Here is a 15,357-nt window from a genome sequence, read left to right as displayed (position 1 = left end):
TTTCAGCACCATCTACTAACAAAACTTAACATTGCACCAGCTGCCAAAGGAGAAATGTTAGTAGGGTTAAGTTCCCACTATCACTGAGTAGGCAAAGAAGGGTGAACTAAGAGCCTAGAGACAATTGAAAATCAGTATATCAAGGGGTCAGCATCGGTCTAAGTTGCTGATAGGTCATACATTCAATAGCAGCAGTAGCTAGGTTCATCTTAGTGAGGAAGGAGCCTGTGGTGAAAGTCCAATGAACAATCTCCCCCTCTCCCACTCAGGGAACTCCATTCATGGGATTATTGTGCAAGCACTGGTGTAACTCAGTCTGAGCGTGGCTAACCACCACTGTAGGAGTCTTTCTATCTGCCTAGTTGCCAATGCTTTCTCTGTGATGGATGTTCTTGATAGGCACTGCTATGAGACACAAAGAGCCTCACGTTTTGTTCACTTTCTCATAGAACAATCTACTTGCTTTTCTTCAACTTTGTGTTTCAGTCTTGCTCTTTCAAAGCAACAAACTAGGCCATTTGTCTCAGCCCAGGAATTTATTAATCTCCTTATCAATTGGTGACCTGAGCGTTGCTCAAAGCTCTGCCCATTAGGAAGATTTCCTTTCAATACTGTCTTTTGAGGCCCCCTCTGTGACAGATTACTTTTGGCTAACGTCAACATATTGGCTCACAACAACTAACTTCACCATGAATCTGGACCATGTTTACATCCACAAGCTGAGACTAGGGAATTCCATATCAGGTTATAAATGTGAGCTGAGGTGCAAGAGATGTTGGAACAGAAGAATTAGGTAAGTTGGAGTCTGGGCGAGCTCTTTTGTAAATTACTTGTAGTCTCTGACTTGTTTCAAGCCTAGTCTTAAATATGACATTTTTGTTATATGATGGGTTTCTATTGTGTCTATACAACTTTATTACTTGGTAGGTCAATAATTCCCAGCTCACGATGAGTAGTACCAGTTGTAATTCCAGCTCATAATAGAAAGACACCAGTTTCTTAGTCTCTGTTAGGGCCCAGTAAATGCCAGAAGCTGCTTTTCAATGGTTAATAGTTTTCTGCTTCAAACAGCTTCTATACTATAGAGTTTATATGACACCCTTTTCTAAGACAGACACCTCCAGCACCATGGAACCCCCCTGGTCATAACGTCACATAACGTTGTAGGGATGCTTGTATGGCAGCCTGGAAGTGCTGCAGAATCCTTTCTTTCTCTGGGCCCACTCAAAACTGACAGATTGCTGAGTCACTCAATAAATGGATGAGGCCAGTGTAACCAAGTCTCCATGTGCCAGCTTCAAAATCCAAACGGGCCTACCAAGTGGAGTGATTATTTGATAATGCTAAGAGGTTCAAGGTACAATAACTTGTTCTTCAATTTGGTGGAAATGTCCTGATATGCTACAGTTTCTAAATTTCTAAAAATTTCCCTCATTTGAAAGGTTCATAAGTCTGGGTCCATTATTCACATAATGGGTTTTTCTTCCACGGTGTGGAGCATATGACATCAAAAGTACTTCGCACTTCCTACTCACTGGGTCCAATTAATATGACGACATGAAAACCAGCTATAATATGATGACATGAAAACATTCGATTGGAGGTCAAATAACCAGAGTTTATTCTGACTATGTTTGGCTAAAATCAGTAGAGTTGTTGTTTTAGGGCAAGACTATGAGTTTATAGTACCATCTATTCTAGGTGAATGTAAATAGCTTCTAAGTCTCTGTCCTGGTTAGTATTGGAGCAAAAAACACAAATGCCAGATCAATAACTGTATATCAAAAGCTCAAGCCTGTATTGATCTGTTCTAATAAAGTTACACATCTGGCACAGCAGCTGCAATTGGAAATAACACCTGATTAAGTGTATGCTACTTGCTATCATTTGCCATGCTCCATCTTTTTTTTTTTCCTTAGATGGGGGAGGTCAACTATTTAGGGTTAAAATAAAAACCACCATCCTTGCATCCTTTAGGCCGCTACCATTCTGCTCTGCTACCTGGGATGCAGGATTGCTTTTAATTTGTTAGCCCACTTGGAAGGAGGAATTTTCAGGGGCTTTTTCTTGAACTTTCCTACCATTATTGTGCTCCCCCACAGGTCAGTGTACAAGTACAAGAGCTCTGTCAATTAAGTATGTACATCCTAATTATGCATTCATGGACTGAGAAATGTACCTGGGGCCTGAGGTGAGGACTCTGTGGAATCACTGGATCCACAGTGAGATGACTGAAGGTCCGTAATCCATACATCACCTAGCATCCACACACTTGCATTCTAACTGGGGGGCTACAATGACGTTTTTGATTCCCTAGAATATTGCCAGCCCAGAGTCTGTATTGAACAGGCTTCAAAGTATAGAAGTAGGCCCTGGCGAATTTCTCTAGATCCTTTTGAGGAAAGAATATTGGATTTGGTATTGTGTATACTTGCTTTGTCTTACTGAGTATTCCTCAAGAGGATGCAGCCTCTTCTGGAAAATAGGCTTCCTGGACATTGGTATATGGTTATGATGTTGAATTGTGGTAGCTGACATCAGCCTTTTGATCACCTATTTTTAAGATTTTTGTTTGTGTGTGTGCTTGTTCTTGTTATTATATAAGTCAGGTGATATCCTTAGGAAATCATGATCCAACAGCCTGCAGGATCTGAATGCTGCCCCAAAATTACATGAGCTTGGAAGAAGTTTCTTCCCCGGTTAAGCCTCAGATGAGACTGAAGCCCTGGCTGCCACTTTGATAGCAGCCGTGTGGGAAATTAAAGATGATCCTGCTAAGCTATGTCTAGGCTGACTCACAGGAACTATGATATATGTCTGTTGTTTAAAACTGCTTAGTTCATAGTCATTTGTTATGCAGCAATGGATAACTGATATGACAGGCATAGTCATTCCTCAGTTGGGGGGCATGCTAAATCACAATCATGGTGACTGGGGTTGAAACAGTGAGGGAAATTTGGAGCAGCTCTGTAGGAGAAAAAAAATGTACAAAACATATGCCTCAGGGGAATGGTCTCCAGAAAAAGGGATACTGTTATTTTCTGATAAGAAGAGTGCTGCGCTTCTCAGAGTTCAAGATTCTCAAATATTCTACCTAAATATCTCATCTAAGGTCTTGAAGTCCCATTCTTTCCTTATCAGCACCCTGACTTGAAATGGAAGACTCAGCAGGATGTGAATATAGCCTTATTTGTAACTTCATTTTATTCACACTCAAATCCTGACCTGACTTTCAGCACAGTGTACTCTTTGGTTGCAGGAGATGAGAGTTTCCTTAAGGCTGCTGTAGCATTGTGGCCTGCCTAGTCACACCTTGTGTTGATAATGTTATGAGTTGACTTGACCTTCAAGGTTTTCTTCTTAATTACTTAATGACAAAACAATTCCACAGCTCCTATAATAATTATTGTACACATATTTCTGGAGATATTGTACAAGCCAGTGCATTTCATTCCATTTGTATCCTAATTCACCAATTTGAGGTTATCATTATCCTACTTACTACCAGTAATGGGGTCCCAGCAGCATCTGGCCAGTAAGCAATCCAATTTCAGAAGTTTATGGTAAGGATCTTCTTTCTAAAACCACTTCTAGTACCAATTGTCTTAATTTGGGTTCCTCCTGAAGCTGAAACCTAGAAAATGATTCAGGTGTCAGTAATTTATTTGTGAGGTACTTCAGGAAATATAGTTAATGAAGTGGTTATTAAGACAGGATGATTAAGGTCATGTTTTGGATATTTGACAGTTATTAAACAGAGCTCACAGCGCCTCCTGCTGTGAGAGAACTAAAAAGTAGACCTAATCCTGGCTTTCATGACAATTTATGTATTGTTAATTTATTCTCAAATACAGATATCAAATGCTTAAACTCAATAATCCGTTTCCAACACTGGAAGATTTTACACAAAAATGATAGCTGTGTTACACACATTTCCAAAAGGTATAGCTAAATATTTCCAAAAATATAGCTAACATAGTAAAATGCATATATATAAATAACAAACTATTATATTAGGATGTTAAGTGCTTTAAAAAATCTCATCATAATCACCAAAAAAATTAAAGTGTGAATTTATATAAGAGCCTTATAAGTCAAATTTTATTGCAATTTCTAGGATACCCATAAAATAACAGTAAAGAAAATGAATAAGTATCAAGCAAAGAAAGGAAAAATAGGGTAATGGAATTTAATCAACATAAAAGAAGGTGAGACAAGAGAGAAAAACAAATTTAACTCAGCCAAGACAGCAAATTATAAAATGGTAGATTTAAACCCAAAACAATGGTAGTTGCACCAAATGAAAAAGTACTAATCAATTAAAGATAAGAGGGGTTTAAATTTGAATACAGTCCAACTATATTATGCATATAAGACATACACTTAAAATAGAAAGATACAGGAAAATTACACAACACAAAAGGTTAATATGTACCACCAACAAAAAGAAAACTAGTTTAGCTATATTAATATATTTATATCAGGTTAAGTAGACTATTCAAAAGACATTAGTATTAATAAAGAGGTATGTTTTACAATAATAAAGGTTAAATTCACTAGGGGATTATAATTCTAAATTTTGATAGACCTAATAACAGAGTCTCAATACAGAAAAAAAAGATAGAATTGCAAGAAGAAATTCCCAATAATTGGGGTAGAGGAGTTAATATGCTTCCCTCAGCAACTGATCAAATAAGTAGAAAAAAATAAAAATATTAAAAGATATATAAAATACGAAAAACAATATTAATAAACTTGACCTAACAGAAATACATAAAACACTTCTCAATACAATTACATAATAAACATTATTTTCAAGTGTACATGAAATATTTACCAAAATTGACCATATTCTGGGTAAATCTCATTAATCTTCAAAATATTCAATCAGAGAGGGTAGACCTTCTGACCACAATGAAAATTAAGCTAGAAATCAATAACAAAAAGTGACTGGAAAATTCCTGTATATTTGGAAATTTGGAAATAACCCACTCCAAAACAACCCACAGGTCAAAGAAGTCATATGGATATTAAACAATAAACTGAATGATTATGAAGATAAGCTCCATGAAGAGAAAGTGTAGGTCTGTCTCATACACTGAAGCCTGATCATGGAGCAAATAGTGTTTGGCATGTAGTAGATGCTCAGTAAGCATCTTGTTACGTAAATGAATTTTAGAGTAACTGGATGTAATTCTTTTGATGATAGCACCTACTGAGTATGAGAGATTTAAATCAGTGCAAAAATGTCAATTAACAACAAGTAAAGATTCTTCAAAAAGAGAATATAAGCAGAGCTCAGAATTCAAGTTATTCTATTTTGTAGAAGTAGCAGAAGAAGGAAGAGGAACAAGGATAGGGGAGGAGAAGGAAGTAGAGGAGGACTGAGGTGGGGAGTTAAAAAAAAACAGGTCCTATCTTTCATAATTAAAATTTAGATTCCTACACGCTTAGTTCACAGTGTTCAGAGAGTAGCATCAAACACAGTAAGTGTGGGGGAAGAATGGGTTAATTTATTTTATCTAGGCTGTCAGTACCATCTTTTTATGAATCAATTTGTTACTTACTAGAATGTGGAATATTTATTTTGTCTTAAATTTACATATGCTGGTGCAGAAGTTCTTGAGAATCATAAAATGAATATTTCTAATTGTAGAATCACTTTCAGAATCCATAGCTTCTCACTCCAGAAAAGAAATTCTATAAAACATAACCAGTTAAGATTCAATTGTCATTGTTGACCCAAATTCGTCAGTTGTAGTGAGATTAGCATGAAGGTTTACAACATTTTTATGAAACATTAATAGTCTGTGACTGTGTAAAGGTGGGGCTGGAAGATAAAAGCCAATATCCTTCCCATTTCACTTGCGAAACTGTTTTACAACGTTTCAATTAGATCCTTCTTTTTACCCCTGAGAGAAGCCAATGGATGGTATTGCATTAATTATGGTTCCTAGAGACAGACTCAGGGAAGCCAAAATTATAAAATTACAATCATTGCAGTTTTACAGGCTCTACTTTTTCTTTTATTCCATGTGCCTGTGGAATAGAAATGTGACTTTACAGTCAACAGCTTCAAAGGAAATGTGAGTGTAAGCCTAGCACCAAAGGCTCTGTAGAACAGGAGAAAGAGGAGAGATGAAGCCATGGGACATTATTTGCTTAACAAAATACATGATTGGATGTGTTTATGATATTTAAAATGCAAGATTCTTTAACCTATTGAATACTATTTAATGTATATTTATGGTTCTATTAAATTTAGGTTTAATTGTTTACATATATGCATATATGTTTATATACACACATGCATACATGAAGTGGGAAAGAGCTACCACTGAATACATACATAAAGCTGTATTTGTATGTGTTTGTGTATGTAAGTGTGTGTATATGGCATATGGCTACAGATGGAGAGAAAGGAATGAGAACTTTCTACCATGAGCACATGGAACTGTCCCATATCACAATGTAGCTATTTAAAAATAAATGGATTGTCATGGTTTTCATGGCATTAATGATTCCCTTTAATATTTTTTAAACCAAAAATAAATTGAATGGCTCCCCTGAAAAATTTGCCATGCTAATAATACACTGTTTGACTAAGGCAATCACCAGTGTAAACTTGCACATTATATTAAAAGCTACAGTCTGTAGAAGAGAAATGCCAGGGATAAGAATCTTATCTCTCTTTATAAGGGCAGTATTCTGAAGAGAGCAGTCACAACATTTTCTAAATCTGAAGAATAAAATTAGCTAGAAATTTCCATATCTCAGAATATTATCTAAAAGCATGATTAAATTTTAAGATGGAATTTATTAAGTGATCCAGATCCATTTAGGTAACTAAGGTCATAAGCGAAAAGCACTTTCATGCAGAAGGAACAGGTACTGGGCTGATTTTATATGTTCAAAAGGGAAGATTTTATTTTTGATGAAGCAAAATTTAAAAAAATAATGGGCAGTCAATTAAAATTCATAAAATGCAGGAGACAGATTAAGTAGTATTCAATTTAATTTAATAATGCAAGTGAATGCTTTCTAAAATACCAAACTTGTAAAATAAATCATATTTATAGCATGAATAAATTAAGAAACAAGTGGCTGAAATAGTAGGTTAATTAAAATAAACGCATCTTCTAAACTGGCAAACCAGATAGCTTGGTGGGCTAATGCATCAGAGGTTGGCAGTTGTTTCAGCTCAAAGAGTCAAAGCAGATGGGCATCTAGACATGACCTCAGCAGACTTTAGTTTCCATGGTCTTATATTGGGTCACAAAACTAACCACTTCATCTTTCTTTGAAACATTATCACATGATGACTATTTCTGCAGATTAAATATTAGTTGTATAACTTTCCATGAGAATTCGGCAAATTATCTATTTCCCTTTCATCTCATTTTCCAAACTTAGGAAATAGGAATAATAATAATATCTATCTTGTAGGATTTTTCAAAGATCAAGTTAATTAATATACAAAATAGAACATTGTCTGGCACAGACTAAGTTTTCAATAACTAAAAGCTTGTGCATTTTTTAATTACCTTTGATTTGACACCATGATAAAACCCACGTTGAAAACATTTTTCGATGCCGAGTACAGTTTGTCACAGTATTGTGTGTATTTTAGTTTCATTTGATGGTGTTTCGGTTTATAACAGCTTTGCAAATAGTTAAATAGAGTACAACTAAGTAGACCATGCCAATCTAAGCAAAGACGCAGCCAAACTAAGGTTCTATTTTCCTTTCCTTTAGCCATTTTATCTATATGAAAATTACCCTCTTCAAGATGTTTCAGAACAGCTTTCCACTGTTGGAACACTTTTAATAAATGGGATTTTGGCTGAAGGAAGAAAATTAACAAGAGACCTCAAAGAAAATTCACTTCAGAAAGAATATAGCCTTTTAGATAACATAGCGCCTTACAGGGAGAGTTTGGAGATGGAGGGGAATCAGTCAGGAAATAAAAAGAGAAGTTTTTATGATTCAAGGACTAAAAATGAGATGTGTAATTGAAAAAGTTCTACAAGATCATGATGCCTTTTGAATTGCAAACACCAGGTTAAGAACTTATGAGAAAGATATTTTGGAAAGCGTCTTCAGATAGCAAATGGTCTAATGCCTTCTATTTGTTCCCATCTATTAGAGAGCCTATTGCACACTGCTTGTCTAATCAGACAGAAGATTTTCAATTCACCGGCCTCACTGCTGACCTTTTATTCTCTTAAAACCAAAGCATCCCACATATTGGTGTAGCAAAATGGAAAAACTCCCTTTAGAATTAAATCTGACTTCAATTATTCCGTGTAACACTTCGTGTTTTAATTTTTTTGGTGGAGGGGTGGGGAGGAAGTGGGAGGAGGATGGGCTAACATTGCACAAAGACCAAGGATGTTCAATCATAGACAATCAGGTTAAAGTTTTGCCAGCAAAAATGCTGTGTGACTTTGTGGACATACTCCTTAATAGGGATGACCATTTCTTATTTGCTATTTAATCCATAGTACCCACAACATAGTGTAATGTATATAAAACAAGTACTCAGAAAATGCTTATTGAAAAAGTAGTTTGTAAAGCAAGTATATTTTTTTAGCTTCATATTTAATTTTCTATTCTGTAAAATGGGAATAATAGTATTTTCTAAGCTTGTGGGAATTAAATTAAATAACAATGTACATGAAATTAAATAGAGAAAGCACCTGATACATGGTAGACTTTCCTCAATCAATGGTAGCAAGAATTTTTTCTCTTTGATACATAGAGATATATTACTACTTTAAACATTGTTTGCCAAGAATTCGTACCTTTTATTATTATTTTATTCACATGCAAATTTGAGTCAATTATTTTGATATCCATTGACAATAAATATTTTTCATAACTAGACAGCTACGACAGAGTTTTAGGTGAGCATTTTTTAAAGGTTAAATAGTTAGATTTGGAACAGTTTATCTACATTAATTGTGAAAATCTAAATTAAGACAGAAAGAAATTTAATGCCAAGAAATACCTTTGTCCTTTTTCTGACTTTTTCTTCCTTAAGTATAGTAGGATTTTAGAAGGAAATGCTAAATGCAGTCCCATATATGGTGATGAAGCTACCTGGCAAGAAGTTATATTTCTTCCTATACGTAAATTGTTTTGTTTTTTTCCCCCAGATTTCCATCCATAGAAAGTCAGCCCAATTGGCCATTCGTTATGTTATCATACTGATTTAACTGGGATGCTCACTAGATTTGATAGAATTTAATATGAAATCTCAATCAAGCGTTGGGTTTCTTCCTATTCCATCTTTTCAATTGTCAATATGACCTCTGTCTTTGAGTACTAAATTAGGAAAAGCCAGGCAGCTCTAAAATCTCCTTGTAAGGATTTTCTTTATCCATGTATTATATAAAGTGCAATTTGTAACTAAGCTACCCTATGTTTCTTTCACCTACAGCACTTTTGGCCAGCAAAACACTGCAGGACCATAACTTGACCTAATACTCATTGATTACCCAGTATGGGGTGATGCTTTTAATCCCATATCAGCACTAGCTCCCTGCTGACTCTAATTCCAGTGACAACAATATTGCTTTAAAGGAAAAAGCAGGACCACCTGAGACCTTCTACATTTATTCTTATACATTAGACCATCCTGAATTTGTTCACAAGCCTTTGGTGGACGAGAAAACAAGTGATAGACTTTTTTTTTATTAAGTAGAAGTACATTCAGATGTACCCCTGCCAGCTTAATGGAAAGGGATGTGATTTATTAAGATTTCCTTTCACTGGTAATTTTGGATACTAGTACAGGAATGGGTGTGGCTTCTATTCTCTGGGAGCAGAAGTTTATATACACTCCCTTGGCCAAGAGAACTGCTCCCAGGCAGTAGAGACTTTTCCACCATGCACGTTGGCATTATTTCTTTCACTGTCAACACAGACCTACTTTCTCCACATAGCCTCTAATAGCAATGGACTTATAGACCTTATATCTTTCTAGCTTGAGCTACCCAAGAGGTTGGCTTGAATCTTTTTTAAATTCTGAGTCCATGAATCCTAGAGAAAAGACATTCATCTAAGGGAAAGGTTGAGTCAGGTACTCTCCATCAGGTCCATCAATTTTAGCTAAGATAACTTGATTATATACAAACGTGACACGTCTCATAGGAACAATATGGATGCAAGGGAGGAAGGAGAAGATGTGAGAAAAACGGAGGAGAAGGAGAGCAAATGATCTTTTTGCAGTTTGTCATGTCTCATATATTGTCTCACTTCCATACCCACTCCTCCAAATTAGAATTTTCCTGATCTACACAGTAGTAAACTAGTGTACTTTGGACTGCCAGGAAAGTACTATCGCTTCCTATCACACCTCAGCTTGACTTTGTTTGTTGAAGTCCCTTGTTGAGTCAAAGAAGTGATATCTGAGTCCTTAATCATTTCAGTCCCTCTGCAGTGTGTTAAATTGCAGATCTCATATGGCATTCCAACCAGTTTTCAAATACTGATATAATGATTTTCTGGTATTGATTCTCTGCACTCTGTTTCTCTGGATCTCATTTTACAGTTGATCTTTAACCGACAATGTCATACATTGTAGGTCTTTGTTTATTAGCCTTCATATAATCTCTCTTCATGTAACTTTCCCTATTCTTTTGTAACTGTGGTAAGAGAAATCATTGTCAGCCATTCCAATGAACTATAAAGAAATACATATGTGGGAAAAGTTAAAGACAAAATATACCAGAAAGTTTCCGCTAAAAGAAAACGGCAGATAAGTTCTGTACTTAGGTTACAGTAAAAAAAACTAGGGTGTACATCGGGAAGCCTAAATTAAAGCTACTCTCTTATTTTAAGTTACTCACATTTATCACTAATTAGACTTGAGATCTCTACACAACTCAGTATAGATTTTAAATAATAAATCTTCAATAGAACTTGCCTATAATATCTGGATAATTAAAACAGAAATCTATTGGATTATTTTTTTTCAAGATCAGTACATTCTTTCTTTCCATACATAGATAACATGCACATCGCCTGCTAGAAATTATTCAACTGATTCAACCAATAGAGTCAGTCTTGCTTTTTCAGGTTCAAAACTAACTAAATAGAAACTAAACAACACTCAAAACTTTTTCCTCAATAGCAGAATATTTTTTCCCTTATCTTGTTATAAACATACTAACTAAATGTGGTAAACCACATTTAGTTAGTATACGAAATCACACTTTCCACATTTCATTTCATTTCACAAATGAAAATTGTTCTTTCTCATTCCTTTGTTTTAAAACTCTGGCCTCATTCCCCACTCTTCCAAGCCTAAAATTAAAATTAGCATGATAAGGTTAATTCAATGATAAAAAGATCAAAATATAGTTGTTTCATCTCGTCTGTTCATTACTCATAAAGGAGTTATATAAAGCTTATTTAGAAGAACGAAATGTTCCACTTATCTAGATGATAAGATACAATCTCAGACAGAAAGAATCTGGATGTTTATCACTCATAAAAATCACTTTAATAAAGGTTTAGGTATCAGTTGATTCACTGTCCAGCAAAGCAACATTAACGAAAAGATCCATTAATGTTTCCTGACTCACTGAACCATATGGAATTTAAATTAGCTAATCTATAGAAAAATTGATTTCTTGATTTATAATGCTTCCAAAAGTCAGCTTATTACTTAGAATCATATGATGATACTAAATCAGACTTATGGTCAGAAAAAGCAAAGTGAATTTTCAAGAAAAAAACTGAGTTATAATAGATTCTATAACAGAATATTGCTTTATTTTTAAATCAGTAAGTACTCAACACTCAATCTAAAGTTAGTCAAGTAGATTCTTTATCCATTGTTACATCACGTGTGCTTATTTAACTGTTTTTTTGTATACCAGTTTATTAGAATAATGGTTAATTTTTAAAAACAATTTCCTCGAAGCTTGATAGATATAAATAATAAAATTTAGGGGTTCCAGAGTATTTAATCTAAATAAACTGAAATTTTTTTTTCATTTTTTCCCCAGCTTTATTGAGGTATGACTGACAAATAAAAATGGTATATATTTAGGTTGCACATTGTGATTTTTTTAAAGGTGTACAATGTCATGATTTAATATACATATACATATACTTTGTGACACAGTGCCATGATCAAGTTAATTAAGACATCCATTACTTTATAAAATACCATTTTTGTGTGGTAAGAACACGTAAGATCTACTCTTTTAGCCAATTTCAAGTATACAATAGAGTATGATTAACTGTAATCACCATACATTGGAAGTCTAGAACTTATTCATCTTATAACTGAAAATTTGTACCCTTGACCAACATCTCCCCGTTACGTACAAGCTCAAGAGACAAGATCCATTATCAAAATACCCATTGTGACAAAAGCCCCTGAAGACTGGGATTTTAGTTTGTTATATTCAATTTGTGCACCTACAATCCCAAACAGAACTTCAGGACATCATTGCTCAACTCTCATTTTAAAAAGAGAATATTTCTATCATTTCACGGAAACCTTCTGTTTGCTGTGGGTTTTAGGATGCTTCTCTTTGCTTATCTTTATGTTAACATATATGTCTTCTTTTTCATATATTAAATTGCTTTTTCCTTTACACATCTCCCATGCTATTGTCCATCTACTCATTTTGTCTCCTCTCCTTCATTGAAGAGTAATCTTTATTTTTGATGTAATCACATTCATCAGTTTTTTGTCTTAAGAATTTTGACTTTGAAGATTTGTTTTTAAAGTACTTTTCTGCCTGTAGATCATACAGATATTCAATTTTTCCTTCTACTATCCACAACTTATCTTCATATTTAGATCTTTAATCCATTTAGCTGCTTTTGAATATGCTAAGTAAGCATCCACTTTTATTTTTCTCCTTAAAGTAGTTTGCTTAATCCCTTTTATTAAATGACTTGTCCTTTCTCCACTACTTTTGATACTCTCCTTGTCATATGTAAGTTCCCATATACACTAAAAAAATTGAAAACCTAGAAAAATGTATAAATTTCAGAAAAATATATAATGTCCTGGGTAACAATAAGTTTTAAACAAAATTAAAACAGTAGCCAAGATTTCCCCTTTAAAAACAAGCAAACAAAAAAGAAAAGCCAGGGCCAAAATGTTTTGAAATAAATTCATATAAATTTTCAAGTAATGCTAAATTCCTGTCTCATGTAAGTTGTTCCACAAAATGCAATAAGAGGCACAGGTACCCAGCTCATTTAATGAAGCTCCTGTACTCTTGATTTCCATAAAGGAAAAGACAAAATAAGAAAAGTAGAGGCCCATTTCACGTAGGAATGTATATCTTAAAATAATACATAAGCTTAGCAAATCCTACAGTCTTGTCTAATTACATGACTGAGTATAAATACAAGGATGATTTGGTATCAGAGAAATCTATCAATGACATTTGACCCATTAAAAGAAAACTCTTTTGGTTATCTTTATTAATTAAAAAAAAACGCTTAATAAATGAAGACTGGAAGGAAACTCCCTTAACTTGATTAAAAAAAGATTGTGTACTAAAACCAATAGCAAACATTATATTTGATGAAGAAATTTTACATACATTCAGATCTTTTAGATCAGGAACAAAGCTATATTTAACATAGTACTGGAAATCCTGCCTAATGCTAAAGAAAGAAGAATTAGGAGTTGTAAGGATTAGAAAAGAAAATACACAACTGTCATTATATGCAGATGTTTAATCATCTAGCTAAGGGAAAACAAACAATAGAATCAGCATACAAACTATAAGAAAATAATGAATCTTGTAACTTGCCTGGACACATCATTAGTCTACAGAAGGCAATGCTATTCCTCTACACCAGACACAACCAAACGAAGGGAGGCAATTCTCTATGGCTCTCTCTTAAATCTTGTGAGCAGAGGCACTGACTGCCTTTGTTCCAGACTATCTTTTCAAGGATGTTTACATTTAAAGAATGGACAGATTTGTTTATATTCTATTATGAAAAGTTTGAGTTTTCTAAGCTTCAAGTTCTTCTCTTGTAACACCACTCCCCCAAACCCTCACTCTGCCACCATTGCATGTGTAGTCATCATCTGGCCCTCTTCACATTTCCCCATAGTAATTGTAGCAAAGAGAACCAATGCAAAAAATGCTCTGGCTAATGTTATTGCTGTGAGTAATAAATTACCATTTGTCTCTGAACCAAGAGTCATGCGTCTTCCGCCAGCATCCATGAAACTGTAGTAGGCTAACTTGTTAGCTTGCAAATTGGGTAAAAATCTGAGACTCTTCACGGTTCTTGACACCAACTAGAAAATATAACACAAAATAGGACACCATCACACTAGCAACAAAAACTTCAGTTCATATAGTAATTTACTTTATCTCGAGTACAATATGGAAAAAACTACAGAATTAATTAAGGATATGAAAGAAGATCTTAATTTTTCAAGAGACATTCCATGTTTTTAGAAGAAATGGCTTACTGTTATGAAAGAGTCAGTTGCCCTCAAATTAATCTATAATGGTGACGTAATCCAACAACATTTCCAATTTTATATTTGGGTAAATTTGACAAATGCTATCTATAACTTATACGGAAGAATAATTTATGAATTGCTAAGCAACCTTACATAAATGAGTAAAGCAGAGATATTTTCCCTAATAGAATCAAGAAATATTACAAAACATAGTTACATGCATGGTGTACAGTTGGCTTAATAACATTGGACCAAATGCATATACTTATACTTCTAAAAGTCACCAGTGAATTTTTAAATTAATTTTGTGTATTATTTTGACAGTGTAAACTAGTACTATTCGGTAGACTTTTAGAATTATTTGGCATCCAAATAACATGTTATCTCACGCAAATTTAACCAGAAAAAAAATGCCCTGGCTATTCTGACATCATTTCAGAAACGTGAATCTGCCTCTTGAAACGTGTTGATCTGTAACTTGCATATATATATATAATTTGCATATAGAATTCCTCTATCAAGTGAACCTGAAAATAAATAAACATGTGTATCTATATGTATATCTATATATAAAATAAAATTCAGAAAAAGCACAAGGGAGCTCAATGAATTTATTATGTTTCAAATTCATCAGTGATGTCAATACCAGGTTATTTTAATAATATGACTAGAAATAATGAAATTAAAAACAAACAATCCTTTGTGAGGAAAAGAATATGCAAATTATGAAACACTGGCTCTGTTTTAAGAGCAGATCTTCCCACGAGACTGCATTTCAGTTGGATTCGTTGTTCTGAAGGACAAACAGCTGATTTACTCCAAGGAGTGTGCTTTAAATCTCCGAAGCTAACATGAAACTCGGTAAATTGATAGTGTAGAACCTAGTGAAAGAT

Source organism: Equus caballus, chromosome 15 (assembly GCF_041296265.1).
Source record: "Equus caballus isolate H_3958 breed thoroughbred chromosome 15, TB-T2T, whole genome shotgun sequence".
In the NCBI taxonomy this organism is placed as follows: domain Eukaryota; kingdom Metazoa; phylum Chordata; class Mammalia; order Perissodactyla; family Equidae; genus Equus; species Equus caballus.
The sequence above is the reverse complement of the archived record's forward strand: the minus strand, read 5'-3'. Positions refer to the sequence as shown.